This window comes from Rhinolophus hipposideros, assembly GCF_964194185.1.
Source record: "Rhinolophus hipposideros genome assembly, chromosome: 19".
Classification (NCBI taxonomy): Eukaryota; Metazoa; Chordata; class Mammalia; order Chiroptera; family Rhinolophidae; genus Rhinolophus; species Rhinolophus hipposideros.
Window position 1 is genome coordinate 44,073,501 of NC_138065.1, and position 15,880 is coordinate 44,089,380.

Consider the following 15,880-nt stretch of genomic DNA (forward strand, 5'->3'; position numbering starts at 1 on the left):
ATTTGTAATGATGCTAAAATAAACATAGTTAATAGATTTGTTCTTGTGCTCTAGTATCAAAATTTCTGTAAGACACAGTCCTAGAAATGAAATGACTATCAAAACAAGTACACTTTAAATTTGATAGGCAATGACAAATGTACTTCCAGAACGTTGTCCCGGTTGTACCAATTTATAGTCCCAATGACAGAGGAGAGAAGTGAGATTCATTTTTAAGTTAGCAAATATTTTTGATTCATGAAGAGAGGCCTGTTTTGAGTTTTTAACACTGATGTAAAACAGACAGACTGGTTGTTCACAATTATCCTCTGATTTGATAATTATCTGACACAAAACAAATGTAGACTTAGCAGCTATATAGTGGATTCTTCATGCTGTTATGAAGCCAACTATGGGTGAGATATTTCCCTTACACGATACTCTGTTTACTTAGGTATAAAATGTGGGAATTGGACTAGCTGGCCTTTAAGATTTAAAACTCCCCATGCTGTAATTAAGCAGTGACTTAAAGTTATTACAAGCCTGTAATTATAGTACTAGTATAACAGGTCAAGGTCTTAAAGCATCTATTTTCTTTAAATTACAATAACTATTGCCAGAACACCTAGGCCAATCATTAAAATAGTCAATAAAGTTTTCAGGATCCACTTGTGGCTTATTCTCAGAGGCTTTTAAATCCCAGGCTGTTATTCCCCTTCTACAAAGCAAATTTTGAGTATATCTCTGGAGTATATTACTAAGAAGAGTTGAGGTGGACCTAGGAACCACGAACTAATTGTGTTTTTGTTTTTTAAATATTACGCGAAGATCACTCTTTAGTCAACGTATTCAACCAATATTTATTGCTAGGCACTGGGTGCACAGTAGTTAATAGAGGACCTCTCCCACCACAGAACTTACAGACTAGATGAGAAAGGCAAATAATCACCCAAAATAACCACTAGTAAATATAAAGTTACCCTTATGATAACCACGAACCAAAAAAATATTAGTGCAGAAAAAAACTACGCAATCGTTCGATTAATCAGGTTTTTGGACTATTTGTGATACTAAAAATTGTTTGACTTGGGGGGAGAAATAAAGGAAATTATTTGGAGAGCGCCCTTCTAGTTGCTAGATGGGGTGTTGCCCGATTCATGAATCGCTGACTAAAGCCAATTAGATCTTCAAAAAAAGGAGAAAATTATTTCACAACTTGCCCCACACTGCAAAAACACAAATCATGTGTAGATGACCAGTTAACTTTTTAAATTATCCATCGTTTCTACAATAAAATCACCAAGATGTTACTACTTTTCAGTTATGCTACTGACCAGATGGCTTGAATATTCCTTTTACATAACAAGCGAGTATACGTGTATATGATCTGAAGTACCAAAGATGACAGAACTATGAGCATCCAAACAAAGTGAGAAACAAATTAACTACAATTGTTAGGAACATTTTTTTCAAGCAAAAAGTACATATAGAAGTAAAGCAATCCATTATCATAATTCATGACTTGTTAAAAATTTTAAAATGCTATAAAAACATTAATGTTTTTAAAGAACTGAAAATCATCAGTATCAGGATCAAGTGACATGTCAAAAGGAACAAAACTTTTTTTTTAGATTTTAAAACACCAAATGCCAGAAGTATCTATAATATTCGATTTAAGATAAAACGAATTCTAGAATGTTAGAATCAGACTTATTGTGATCATTTCACATTATATGTAAATATCAAATCATTATGTTGTACGCCTGAAACTAATGTCAATTATACCTCAATAAAAAATAAATAAAATAAAAACTATTCTCAATCATCTGCAGAAATAAGAGCAGTGTTCACATAAATAAATGAAGTTCCTTGTGTGTCGATTTACACAACTGCAAAATAAGGGTATTTGCCAAACCGACTCCATAAAATTGCTATGAAGATTAAATAAAACAATGTATGTGGAAGCACACCAGAAAATGATGTCAGTTATTTTAGACAGCAGCTTCTTTTTTGCTCCCTCTGTAACTCAGAGCAATTCAATAAATAATAAAGTTGGTTAGACAGGAACTTCATCTCCTTTCTTCTGTCCGTGATGTGGTAGAACTGTTGGGCAAAAGAAAATGGGCCAAAGATTGGCAATCGGAAGCACCAGAAAAAAATTCAAAACTTCCTAATTCATAAGTTGATTACCCTGTTGTTGAAGTATGAACGCTCTTATATAACACTGCACACTAAGTAATCTCCGAGAATCAGAGATACTCTTTTACAGATGTACGAAATTGTTTACATAGTATAACCTACCATCATTCTTACAGTTCTGCTACTATGAAAAGATGAGATACACAAGTATTTATCAACACATACAATGTATTCTAGCTTCATGTTTACTTTCTGATTAAAGTATCTTCAGTTCAATGCAATGAGGGTTCAATGGTTCATATTTATTTTATTACGTTGGAGTCTGTCAATTTAGCACACCAAAACAAACGACTACTCGCACGCCCATGGGTTTTTTAAGCAACTTCTGTCACAGGTCTAACAATCAATTCTCCAATGTCACAATCCCATGTTAATTAGCAGCACACTGCCTTATTTATTTAAAGACCATATTTGAAACGAAGACATTTCTGAAATGGGCAGCAACTGTCAAAATGTTTTATCATTGCTTCTACAAAGCCTTTTTCAGGTGGTTACAACGTCTGCCTCAGACAGCCTTTCCTTTAAAACCCTTAAAATACAGGGCAGGAGGAGGCATCGTTAACATGGTAACAGAGCCAACCATTAACGACTTTTCCAAATTCAAAACAAGGATCACCATCAAAACAATCAGGGGGAGTACCTGGATACTGATTACTATTCCTGACAACCTGTTTTTCCCTAGCTGAAGGAGGTAGGTGCTACCACACCAGAGCCACATGACAATCTATACCTATGTGCAGTTTTCTATCTGAAAACTAAAAATGCAGCCGAATTCCAACCCATATTTGTAACACTAGCCAACTATTACTTAGCGTGTTGGGCTACGTTTAAAGAGAGGGCGGGGTGGGGGGGGGAGAGGAAGGAGGGAATGACAACTTTCAAAGCGTAAAGCTTTTTAAATCTCCCCCCTTAAATCGTCTGTTAATAAATCGGTAGCCTGCATTCGGTAGCCGCCAGACGGGAGCAGAAGATCAAAGTTTCCCCTACACTTGAGAATGTTTCTCCCTACCAAGAAGGAACAGAAACTAGTCATCCTTGCCACCGGAGCCAGGTCCCCGGAATTCCCCCAAATATGCCTGATCCCGAAAAGACACTTCGTCGACCAAAGGTGAGGGGCAGCTCACATCTTTTGCAGAAGAGGGTGGGGGGCAGGCACTGGCAGGTGAGGGAGGAAATCCCGTCTCCGGCAGGCACGGGGGGGACTTCACACCCAGGACTCGGGATGACCAGCCCCGCAAAGCCTCACGACCCACGGCGGTTCGCCGAGGCGGACGCCAGGCTGGGCCAGAGCCCCCGCGCCGCGCCCCGCCTCCCGCGCTGCCACCGGGGGGACCCGGGACCCGGGACACAAGCAGCCGAGGCTCAGCGAGCGTCCGCGGTCCCGGCCAGGTCCTCCCGCAGCTCACCTGAGAGTGTCGCCTCCGCCCTCGGCTCCCACGGTGCATCCCGCGGGGCCTGGCGGAGGGTGCAGTGACGCCGCCCCTACCGGCCCCAGGGCTGCCCGGCCTGGCCTCCCCGCTCCGGGGACGCCCCGGGTGCCCGCTTCGCACCGGCTCCCGGGAGCCGCGGGTCTGCAACGAGGGAAGGAGAGGCGGAAAGGCTGCCTCTCCTCCCCCACAGCAAGCCAGCCCCTCAGCGGCGGCTCTCTGCAGTTCCCTCCGGCGCAGGTCTGGCCCCGCTCCCCCGCCCGGGAGTCACTTCGGCGGCGGCGGCCCAGTCGCCATTACAGCCCAACAACTGACACGGAGGAGGAGCGGCGCCGGCAGCAGTGGCGGTGGCGGCGGCGCGAGGCAGGGCGGGAGCAGTAGGGGCCCGGGCAAACCTCGCGAGAACTGTCCCGAGACGGTTCCGCAGGAATGCAACCTTCGGGGAGGGCCATGTTGAGTGTGTCAAAAAATGAGGAGAGGACCCTCGAGGGCGCCATGATTGGTGTGGCTACGTCTGAGCCTTGCAGGGCTGGGGAGGAGCCAAAGGAGATCCGCAGCGGAGACCTCCCCCCGCCCTCTTCCCCTGATTCTAATTGGGCCTCCTGGCTGCGCCTTTCACCTCGGCCGAAAAAACAAGCTGGGGCGTTGGCGAAGGTGAACTCGAAGTCTGGAAATTGCAGCTTCTCCGAGTGGACGATGTGTCACCAATTGTGCGAATAAATCTTCTTTCCCCCGGTCAGTTTCAGAGTGATTGCAGCTTGGCGGCGGCTGCAGGTACCTACTGCTGTCACTGCGGCCGTTTTATTCGCAAGGGTTGCAATTCTGTTCAGCAAGTAAAACGGAGTTTCCTCCCATTAGGAGCTGGCATTGATGTAACTGGGCTTTGAGAATCTCTCTGCGATCAGCGTGTCTCCTAATATCTTTATCCTCTTGCCCCAATCTCCACGTGGCGAATTCTATCACCTGTCACCACTTAACGTAGCAGAAATGACAGCTCTTCTGCAAATCATGCCACCTTCCGTTAGGTGTTCACTGCGTACAAGCTCCCCACCCATCGCTTTCTTCCACCTTCTGAAGTCCAACAGCTATTTACCCTGAGACTGTTTCTCATTTTTAAGTCTTTCAAGGATTTTTAAGTGTTTTGTATCTCGCTGTACCCCAGTGGGGCCTAGCACAGTGACTAGGACATTGTAGGTGCTCAATAAACGCTTGTTGAGTAGATCAAATCAATAAAAGCAGAAGGCACTAACTGCCCCCTTGCTTAGGGCCTATGGCTTTGCCTGAATAGGAGATATATGGACATACGAAAATCCTGCACAAAAATATGTACCGTATCTCCAGGAAGGTACGCTGGAGGGAAGAACAGGCAATGTGGGTATCCCACTGGTGCAAGTGGTAGCAAGAAAACAACATAAAGAAAGAATGATTTAGGTTTTCCCCAACCTTTCTATGCAAAGCAGTGGGGATAGATGTTTTTCATGCTATTTTATTGAATTTATACAACCACGTTATTAATTATTATACTCACTTTTTTAAAAAGAGGAAATGGGTTCTGAAAAGTTAAGTAATTTGCCCAGTATCATACCATCAGTAAACGGCAGGTGTAAGAGCTGAGGTCTCCCTTACTCCAAAGCCCGTTTATACTTTTCCACCTCCATGCTGCTTCCTGGGCAACAGAAAAAACTCCAAAAGTTCCTGTTACTACATGGGGAGCACTGTTACCCGCATATCAGCCTATGCACAATCTTATGCTTTGTGCTGATTCCTGCCCTCTCCCTCACGTCCCAAATATCAACCTCTCTCCTTTTCAACATCCCATAACTCTTACTGTCTATACCCTACAGATTAGCTCCCAAGCATATTAAGTGTCATATTATTTGCTCACTGTTTTATGAGAGTAATTAATTCTGGAACAAGATTGGAAGCTTAACGAGAAAAGTTTTGTCACCATTCCCAGTAGTTTCCACAGTGTTAGGCACATAATCGGTATTAGATAGTGTCCCTTTTTTTCCCCCTACTTCTTAGTAGACACCAAGATTGGATTTTCCTGCACTTTATGGCTTTTGTTGATTACGATGGCTTGGACTCCTAGTTTTCTTTGTATAACTGGATCTTGGCCCCAAACTTCTAACTAAACTCTCCAATTATGTGTTACCCACCTCCACATAGATACAGAAGTCACCAGCACCTCCAGCTCCCAAATTATATCCCACCTATGAATGAAATCATACGGTTCTCAACTTTTTCCGTCTGAATTGTTTCACTTAGCATGATATTCTCAATATCCATCTATGTTGTCGCAAATGGCAGTATTTCATCTTTTTCTTATAGCTGAGTGATATTCCATTATATATATATACATATATACATATATATACATATATATATATATATATATATATACACCACATCTTCTTTAATCATCTATTGAAGGACACTTCAGTTATTTCCATGTTTTGGCCACTGTGGATAGTGCAGTGAATATAGTGGTACGTATATCTTTATGTATATTTTCAAATTTTTCAGTCAGATACCGAAAAGAGGGATTCCTGGGTCATATGGTAACTCTAGTCTTAATTTTTTGAGGAACCTCCATACTGTTTTCCATCATGGTTGTACCAATTTACATTCCCACCAGCAGGCACCACTATTCTTCTAATTCAGGCTCTCATTTCTACTGCCCAAATGAATTGGGGTTGTCCGTCCAGAGTTCAGAGTGAGTTTTGTCCCTGCTCTCCTCTGCATGACAACGTAAGTAAAAATTCCTCACCTCAGTCATCAAGACCTTTCTTGATGCCTTGCATATAGTAGGCACTCACTACTTGTTTAATTGAATTGAATGTTTGTTGAATTTAATTAAATTTTGGGTGAATAGCTCATGTTTTCTCTCCTGAGAATGTGAAATTTGACATTGATCTCTAGACAAAACAAATTGAGAAATGGAGAGATAGAGCTATGGTAATGTAATGAGACCACTAACCATGTGAGGTAAATTGAATAAAATTATGTATTAGGATTGGTTAAAGACATTTCTATTGAAATGTCAAGCCTAAATGTCAAATCTGATCTAGAATCCTGTCTACCGCCTTTTCAATAATAAATTCAACCATTCAGGTTGCAAATCTAACAAGCTATGCAATTCTAACAAACTATGGAAACACCAAATTTAGGGATGAGTTTTCTGGTTATTTTCTTTTTCTAGATTTGTCTTTTGGCTTAATCTTGAACTTTTCTAGGGCTTTTTGTGTTCTGATGTGCAGAATTATGGAAAAACTAAAATTTATCAAGAAGAACTTTCTTCAACAGGAAAGTAGGGACAGTCATTTATCTTTATATAAATATTTGTGTTTGAGAGAGAGTGTGTGTGTGTGAGCATACAAGCCAAGGAAATATGAGACAGAGAAATCTCTCTGACAAAAGGAGAATAGAAATATCTATAAAGGAAGACTTTAACTGTATTTGACTGTGACGGGATATTAAGTTGCAATTTTTGAGTGAGAGCCAATGACAAAACGATAGCAGCAACCAGCGTAGGGGGGAACAACAGGTTGGAGACCCAGGGAATGGTTGATGTTGCAGCTTGAGTCCAAAGGCAGTCTGCTGGCAGAATTCCCACGTTGTGGGACCTCAGTCTGGTTCTCTTGAAGCCTTCAACTGATTGGATGAGGCCCACCTATATGGCAGATAATCTGCTTTACTCAAAGTCTACTGATTTAATGTTAATCTCTAAAAAAACCACCTTTAAACCAACATCTAGACTGGTATTTGACCAAATATCTGGGCACTGTGGCCTAGCCTTTTGGCACATAAAATTAACCATCACACCAGCCTTTAAACCACCCCAGCTAACACTAACTGGAGCAGAGACAAGCTGCCCTACCAGGTCCTGCCCAAATTGTAGACTTGTGAGCAAAATACTGTTGTGGAAGCCACTAAGCCTCAGGATAATTTGTTGTGCACCATTCATAATTGGAAGTTAAATTTCTAACCCATAGTTAGTCTATTTGTATATTTATTTGTAATGTCATTCACATTTATTTTCACATTGTTTTAGGCAGGAATGATACTAAAACTTTATCACAACCAGTAAGGTTGGGACCCAATCAGAATAGAGCAGGGTCAGAGGCCCCCGTCTGGGATGGTACAAATCTTTGTGGTTAGATATTAGGGATCAGTTTGTGGAAACACAGCAGCTACTTAGCAATTTGCGCAGAACTATTTTAACAATTAAACAACCAAGCCAGCGCAGATCAGAGAGATGTTAGCTGAGAATTAGATATGATACCTAATTGGCCTCTTTGTTTAATCATCCTAACAGCCCTAGAAGAAAACACACGTCAAGAATCTGCCTTTGGTCGGCATGCACTGGACCACCTCAGCAGAGTCTACTTCTCACTGGACAAACCTGCTTATAAACTTATCAATAAGTCTATGCCCAACAACATGGAGTTTCTCATGATGGATGACACTCAGTCCTGAGGCCATGATTCAGCTCAAGGAACGGCCTTGAGATTCTGCGAGAGGGCACATGATGAGGTCTACTGCTGGTCAGAAATCCCCAATGTGGAATGTACCTTAAAGTTCTTTGAAGAATCAGCCCTTCATAGTCACAGACAAAATACACCAATAAAGCAGCAGTGTTTGTCTACCTCATCAAAAAAGAGGAACTTGGGATTTGAGATCAGCCATAGCTCAGAAACTCTTTCCTCTTAAATGTGAAGTTACCGGACCAATGGCAAAAAGCCATAGCTGGAAGAAAATAAATTCTAATTAAACAGGGCCTTGTAAAATTCAAAGCCCTTTACTTCACTTAATTTATTTAAAACCTATTGTTGAGTAAATATTAAAACAGATTGGGTCTGACTTACTGCAGGTAGAAGATTTATGCCTGTCTGGAAAAGTCAAGATATCACTCAGGAAAGAGATTGGAGAGTTTTCAATGTACATTGCACCTAAATGAATTTATTAGGAAACCAGCCCAAATAAGCACTTATTTTTGGATGGTCTGGAAATTTATTTTCTAACTTTTAAAAATATTTTGAAAACCCTACTCCAAATAATCTATAAATACAATTAACATTGATTTTGTACCAACCAGTTACTAAGAATGAAATACTATGATAGACTATCTCAGGGTTTCTAAGGACTTACAACTTTCATGTCAGGGCAGGGCATTGTTGATTCAACCCACACCTGATTCCAAACCCTCTGCTCACACTGATTTGCCCTATGAGTCTAGAACAAGGAATTTAACCCGGATGGACCTAGTATCCCTAGCAGGGATTCGGGCTCTAGGGTACATGTACTTTTCTGATGTACAGGATTTGACTTGAAGATTTGATGGAACTATCAGGCAAACAGTTAAAGCAACAGTAGGACATACACTTTTGTCCCACCCTGTTTTTGAGTTATTGGTTCATAGTGGTTGGTATATAGGTAGCTGGGATTTAGGAAGTACATCCTATAATGTGTAAAGTTGACATGAAAAGGATAAACACGCCCTTCACAAAGGGCATACTCTTCTTCAAGATCACAAATAAAGCATAAACCTGTTTAACACAGTGCCATGAGTTTAGCTCTAACAGTTAATGAAAACTCATTGAATCAATACATTCATTCCACCAATGAAGGAGTCTAAGAGAGCTAGCTGGAAATCTAAGGCAGAACAAAACCCACTTCTTAAATAGCTAGTTGTTCAGTTCAAAGTAGCTTTGGGGGGATTGAATTATCTGGAAAATTGCTTCAAATCCACATTTCACTTTTGATGGCTAATCCCTCCCTTCAGATGAAGTGCTCTTGGAATGAAGCCAGGCAGTGGGGTTTCCTCGTCCTTCTATTTCTGGTAAGGCCAAAAAGCAAACCAGGATTTAGCACAAACCTGAGCCTGACTTTTTTCTTTTATAGCGACTCAGAATCATGGATTCATTTATTGTAGGAATAAATAAATTTGCGAAAAACAACTTGCTTAAGTGATGTCTATAATCTGATGTTTATGAAAATAAAAACCAAAATAATTCTATATATATCCATGGGTACAAGTATATAAGAATACATAAAAATTATCAACTCTGGTGTTGGGCAGCAGATCGGGATTTGGGTGCAGTTAACTTTTGATCATTTATTGCTATGATTTGCTTCCATCTTGTTAAGTTGCCTCAACAAAACTTGTGAATGAGACAACCAATATATTTAAATCTAAGTACTACGTCTTGCCATTTCCCCCAAATTAAGTTTTGTGCTTGTTAAGAATAAGAGTACTTCCAACATGTGTGATTTTGAAATGTGTTCAAGCTTTAAAAATTCTTCTTTCCTATATTTAGTCTCCATGAATCTTCAAAGATTGATCTCTTAATGTTGAGTGCCTTCTTTTCTTTAGTTTTTTTCCCCCCTACTGGCATTCCTTTTAAACAGCTTAGCTAACAGACATGGTGATCCCTTCACCATACAAAGGCAAGCTGTTTGCCTTAGAACACTCTTAAGGAGAAAAGTGTGTCTCTTTAGAGCGTCTCTGTTTCCATGCTGATTTGTGGACTAGTAATAGGAATGAAATATGCACTGGAATATCTTATAGCAAGACAGCTGCAATTTAAAAAAAGCCGAAGAGTATAAGTCAGAATGAGGTTATATTTTGTAAGGGGTACACCAACTTACTTACAGGTGGCGGAAAGTTTTAAATTCTTGACAGGAGGTTTTCTGTGGCCTTTCCAAAAATAGAAAAAGGCAGCTGGGAGCCCAGGATGGAAGAAGACCCACAGGTTTTAATGAGGCTTATCAGCCACTAAAACACTCCTGGAATCCCAGGATTGGGTGCCCCCACCTGTTGAATAAGAAATGAGAACATGTGAGCATTTGGTTACAAATCCTACTGCATTAAGAGAAGGCTCACAAAATATTACACGGGGCAAAAGCAGCTAGAACTGTCTGACAGAAAAACTGACAGAAATAAGAGCCATGTTGAAGAGGTATCTGGTTTTGGAAATATAAATGGCTTGCCTATGTTATTAAGCATGAATTAAAACATTTGGCTAAGCTAACATATATACGGTTCTAACATATGCTGATAATTATTTTATATATACAAGTGATTATAACTAATACTAATTATTTTACATATATGTGTACATGATTATATTGTAACTAACACATATGCATTTTATATAACTAATATATGTATTATATAACATATATTTAAATAACTCTTGTATAACCCCCAATAGCCTGTAATTCACACACACTATCTGCTTTAATTCTCATCAAAACCTGTGCTGTATTGCCACCATCCTTTTTTCACAGGCGAGGAAGTTGAAGCGTGGCGAGGTGAAGTGACTTGCTTTCTGTCACAAGGTTGGAGAGTGATAAAGCTAGAACTGGAAACTCCAACTTGTGAACCCAGAACACGTGCCTTTTCTACTCTATACTGCTGGCTGCTCAAAGCAGTCAGACGGGCTTTAGAAAGAACACTGGAGTGGGGATTTCTGTGCTTTGGCTGAACAAAAAAGATATGAGTGTCCAAGCGACAAATAGTTCAGTTTGCTGAGTAAATGAGTCTCTTCTCCCCAACTCTCTAGTCACCTCTTAACCAGTCCACACAGGTGATAAAAGGAAAGGATGGGTCTTTGGAGGTTTATAGGCAACTCTCTGCCCCAAATTAACTTGGTTTCCTTTCGGTCACCTTTAATCCTGAGCTCAGGCCAAAAGGAAGGAGAAATTTATTAATTCTCTATTTTGAAATGTACTTAACAGTTTACATGAAGTTAATATTACAAAACGTTATTTTTGTCTTGTGATTATCGTTTACTTTTAACACAAGTATTTGACATTAGTAGAATATAAACAATTTATATTTGTGATTTTCATCAGGAGTAGTGATATTGACTACGTACTGAAGAGTTTGTAGTGGTCATGAAGCAGACTATAAAAGAGTTATAGGAGCTTGGAGATTAGGACTTGAGAGAGAGTAACATTTTTGAAAGGACAACCACCATGAACCACCTCCTCCCCCCATAATATCTTCCCATACAGATTACAGAATTTTTAGGGACACTTCTCAGTTGAGTGGGGGTAGAACGTATAGAATAATTCCCAGATCTCTCCTGTTCACGCCCCATCCTACCAAAAATATTGTATGATACACATACAAAATAACCATCAGGACATTGGATATTAACTGACATAAGTTCACTATGGCTCTATATTAGAATACCTAAAGTGGATTCCACCAAATAAACCTAATGTAATTAATGTTTTGAACCTGAGAAAATTGATTGTGAAATTACCCAAATTTCTCCCCCAAAAAGTAACCACGACTAACAACAAACACATTTTCATCGCATTGTTCACAGAAGTTAACAGTTTTAAAAGTACATTTAATACAAATTTACACCAAAAAAAAAATGTCTTTTGGTATCTGGAAAGCTGACCTAGTGATATGAACAGAAAAGTAGGTTAGGTTCCTGAAATAATTTTCTGGTTCCTTCACCAACTCCTCGTGCCTGCGTAAGCAAGTTATTTAATCTTACTGTATCTTAGTTTCTCCACCTATAAAATGGGGGTAATAATATTTACTATTAGATAATGACAGCAAAGCACTTACAGAACCTCAGATGAAAGATGCCAGAAGTATTTTATTATCTGAAGAATGACCTCATTCTGTCTGAAAGTTGGACTTTACCAACCAACTTGCGGATTATCCCTGCACCTACCTTCCAAATGTTTCCTGTTCAACTTGCTTTTTGCTTTATTCACTTCTATTTATAGTCTTTATGTAGTTTAACGTCATTGTGCTGTTGAGTTGTTTTGAGGAGCGCTGACGCTTGGAAGAAACCCTGAGACCATGCTTTAATGTGTTTTCTGCTTGTTTTTTTTTTTGTTTGTTTAAACTCATATGCTCATGATTAAGATTTGAAACAAATAAAAAGGCACTTACACTCCCTAATTATAGCTATTAGAGTTAAATTAACCTTGTTGGAATCATTTGCATTTTAATCCATGTTAAAAGGTAATTTTTAGCATGTACATCTATATTTATAGTCTGTACACTTTGGGAAAGATTTAAGGCAGATGTTGAGACTGCGGTCAAATTTGATGTTTGTGTCCCTTTTCTAGAGGAACGAGATAATATAAGGGGGCAAAAGTTTATTTGCTAACTAATTCTGAGCTTAACCTCTAGTCCAACCAGCTAATACACATTGAGCTCCTCGGGAAAAATGGCAAAGGTCAAAGGGCTACTTTAGGAATAACCAGGTGAATAACTCGAAAAGCAAAGCTGCTGATTTAGTAACAATTAAAACTTAGAGGTGAAAAACAAACAAACAAACAAAAAAAACCCAAAACCTTAGAGGTGAAGTCAGTGGTAGGAAGCTGGCTGCGTTTCCTGACCACGAAAGCACTTCATTCTGTGTATGTCAACCTTCTTATCCAAGGCTAATAAAAATATTTCAGAGAAGTGAACTTGGCCTGTAGAATCTACCAGTTAACAACAGAAAATCTAATTCTTTGGAACTATTTCCCAGGGAAAAGATTTCATTGGAAAATGCCCACTACAATGTTATAGTCAAGTGGCAAGTATTACACCACTCAAAAACACAGCTTGAGCCATCTGTTGAACAACGAACAGATTATGGGCTGTAAGAGATAAAGACATTCAGAGGAGACATCAAGAAAAATCCTTTGGGCTTCACAGTATTTCCCTAACTTATAACCATTATGTTTATGGTTTATAAGATATGGTTTAATATCATTCTCACTCCTTAAGAAGTAGATATTATGATGGAATAGAATGTAGCATGGAGTTTAAAAATGGAGAGAGTCTGAGTTCAAATCCGAACTCCACCAGTTACTAACAGTATAGCTTTGTGTCTGTTTCCTCGCCTGTAACTGGGAGTTAGTAATAGTATCTACCTCAAAGGATGATGAAAATTAAATGAGATACTCTATGTATGGCACCTATCATGGTGCCTGGCACATATTAAGTGCTCAATAAACAGCAACTATTATTCATTCCATTTATAGACTATAGAAGCTTGGTGTGAAACCGGTTGGTGTGAAATGCAGACTCTTAAGACAAAAATGAATGTGCAGGATGTTTATTAGGGAGTCCCCTCGGTACGAACACCTGTGGGAGGAGAAAGAAGCAGGATGGGAGAGAAATCACACTGTAGTACATGTCCCATATAGTGTCAGCCAACCCCATGGGGAAGCTCAAGCACAAATGGCCCACCCATTTGCACAAGTTGTGTTGTGTTGGGCTAAGAAGGCTGAGCCTTCATATTCCCCCGTCATTAGATGTGCACCACTCTCCCCATCCCTGGGCATGACCTTGGGCAAAGCAGCTCTCTGCAGCTGAGGCAACCCGTGAAGTAGCTGACGGTGAAGGCTGTCCACTGACTGCACTCCCAGCAGCTGGGGCAACAAATTCTTCCTTGTAAGGGGATCTATATGGCACATTTTTGTGTTCAACATGGTGGTCTGTCTAGCATTTGGAAAATATCAACAAGTTACAGATGCTTGAATACATGTGAGGTCTTTAAGGATAAGAGTAGGGCAGTGAAGCTGAGTAATAAATCATGGAAATAACAGAAGGAACGATATATGAGTGATGGAAAGCTTTCACATTCTTTGTAATCCCCCAGATTTTCAGAGAGGGTGGATTCTCGTAACCAGAAGCTCTTTGTTTAATGAACATTACGATGGGTTGGGGTTTGGAGTGGAGGTGTAACCTGGGAGAAAGCCCACGCATTCTGCTAAACATGGGTCATCTAGGAGGGTGGGAATAGAAGCCAGCCTCAGTTGATGCCACACAGAAGGGAAGAGGAGAATCATTTGTATGAATTCAGGTGAAAAAAATGGCTAACTTTTGAACCCTCTGATGTGCTTAGTACCTTCTAAGTGCTTTGTGTGTGTTACTGATTTAATCCTCACAACAACACTGTTAAGATACCATGCTTTCCTCATTTTAGAGATGAGGACACTGAGTCATAGAGAAGTTAAGTAACTTGCCAGTGTCATTCGGGGAGAAAGATGTGGAGCTGGGGTTGGGACTCAGGCAGTCAGACTCGACTGGACGGCCTGTGCTTTGAACATCCTTTTCCCTCTGTCTCTGTGAAATTGCCCACGCTTTTGATGCCAATGGACTCCATATCTCAGGAATTCAGAGAGGTGTCTTTTGGCATCGAGGCTGAGAGACGGCAAAAACAGGCTGTGTGGCAAGCAGGAAAGCTAACACCCAGGTTACACGTTAAGTATTTCGAAAAAGGTGAAGTGTGAGCCAACACGGCAGGCCTTTTGTTACAAAAGCATGATGTTAGTTTATGCAGCAATGAGTGAACAGGTAGAACTGCGATGTCACTCTACTGAAACTTCTTCAGACCCTCAGTCTGCGCAGTATCAGATTCCACAAAGCTGAGCAAGGAGCAAAGCGAAAAGTTTAGAGGAGAGCCACAAATGAGAGTCCACAGGATAGAAAAATACTCTGACCTACGAGTATAGAGCCTGACTAGACTGGGGAAAATAATACCATATATGGGATTCTAGAGATTCTCTATATAGTGGTAACAACAGATGTTTGAAAGCCAGGCTGCCGAGGTTCCAGTCTCTGCTTCACCCCTTTCTACTTGGTATTCTTGAGTGTCATTTTATACCTTTCTGTGCTTCCGTCTCCTATTAAATTGGGATAATAGTACCCAAGGGATAGTGTCCCACTGGGATTGGTTCCTTTGTCTTACTCGTAGCACCACTGAATCTAGGCTGAAATAGTTACATAAAGCTTTAGAAAAATGCACAGGAATCACAGAAAAAAGCAAGTAAGAACAGAGGATGATACAACTTCCCTAGTGTAGCTAACTAGGTAGGGCTTGCAATTTTCTGTTCAACAAATATTGGAGCACTCTGTGATTATCACCATGCATATGGTGATGACGTTCTCTTGCTTTCAAGAGGCACATGGTGGTGGCAGTGTGCTAACTGCCGTGTCAGGGGTGATGCAAGATGAATGAGAGCACAGGCGAGGCGCATAAAGCAGTATTTGGGGGAAGGGAATTAGGGAAGGTTTCAGGGAAGTTCTGCCTAAAAAACTAAGGCCTGAAGAACAAGAATTAGCAGAGCATGAAAATGGAGAGGGCAGAATATGAAGTATTCCAGAACATTCCAAGCATGTGCAAGAGATAAGAGGACAATGTGCAAATTGTGAGCGGTTTCTCCCTGTACATGCTCAGGTGATAGTCTGTATTTCTCCTACCATCCAGAAGAGCCTGCAAGCACACCAGGACTTCTCTGAA

General features: G+C 40.5%; 1 protein-coding gene across 6 annotated transcripts in view; it reads right to left on the reverse strand.

Moving 5' to 3' along the window:
- The window catches only part of CEP350 (centrosomal protein 350), a 110,398-nt gene extending 106,450 nt beyond the window's left edge, over positions 1 to 3,948 (reverse strand). For all 6 annotated transcript variants that reach the window (XM_081027003.1, XM_081027000.1, XM_081027004.1 and 3 more), the window contains exon 1: positions 3,585 to 3,948. The gene's annotated coding sequence lies outside the window, so the exon portion shown is untranslated. The remainder of the gene's footprint in view (positions 1 to 3,584) is intronic.
- Between the last annotated feature and the right edge of the window lie 11,932 nt (positions 3,949 to 15,880).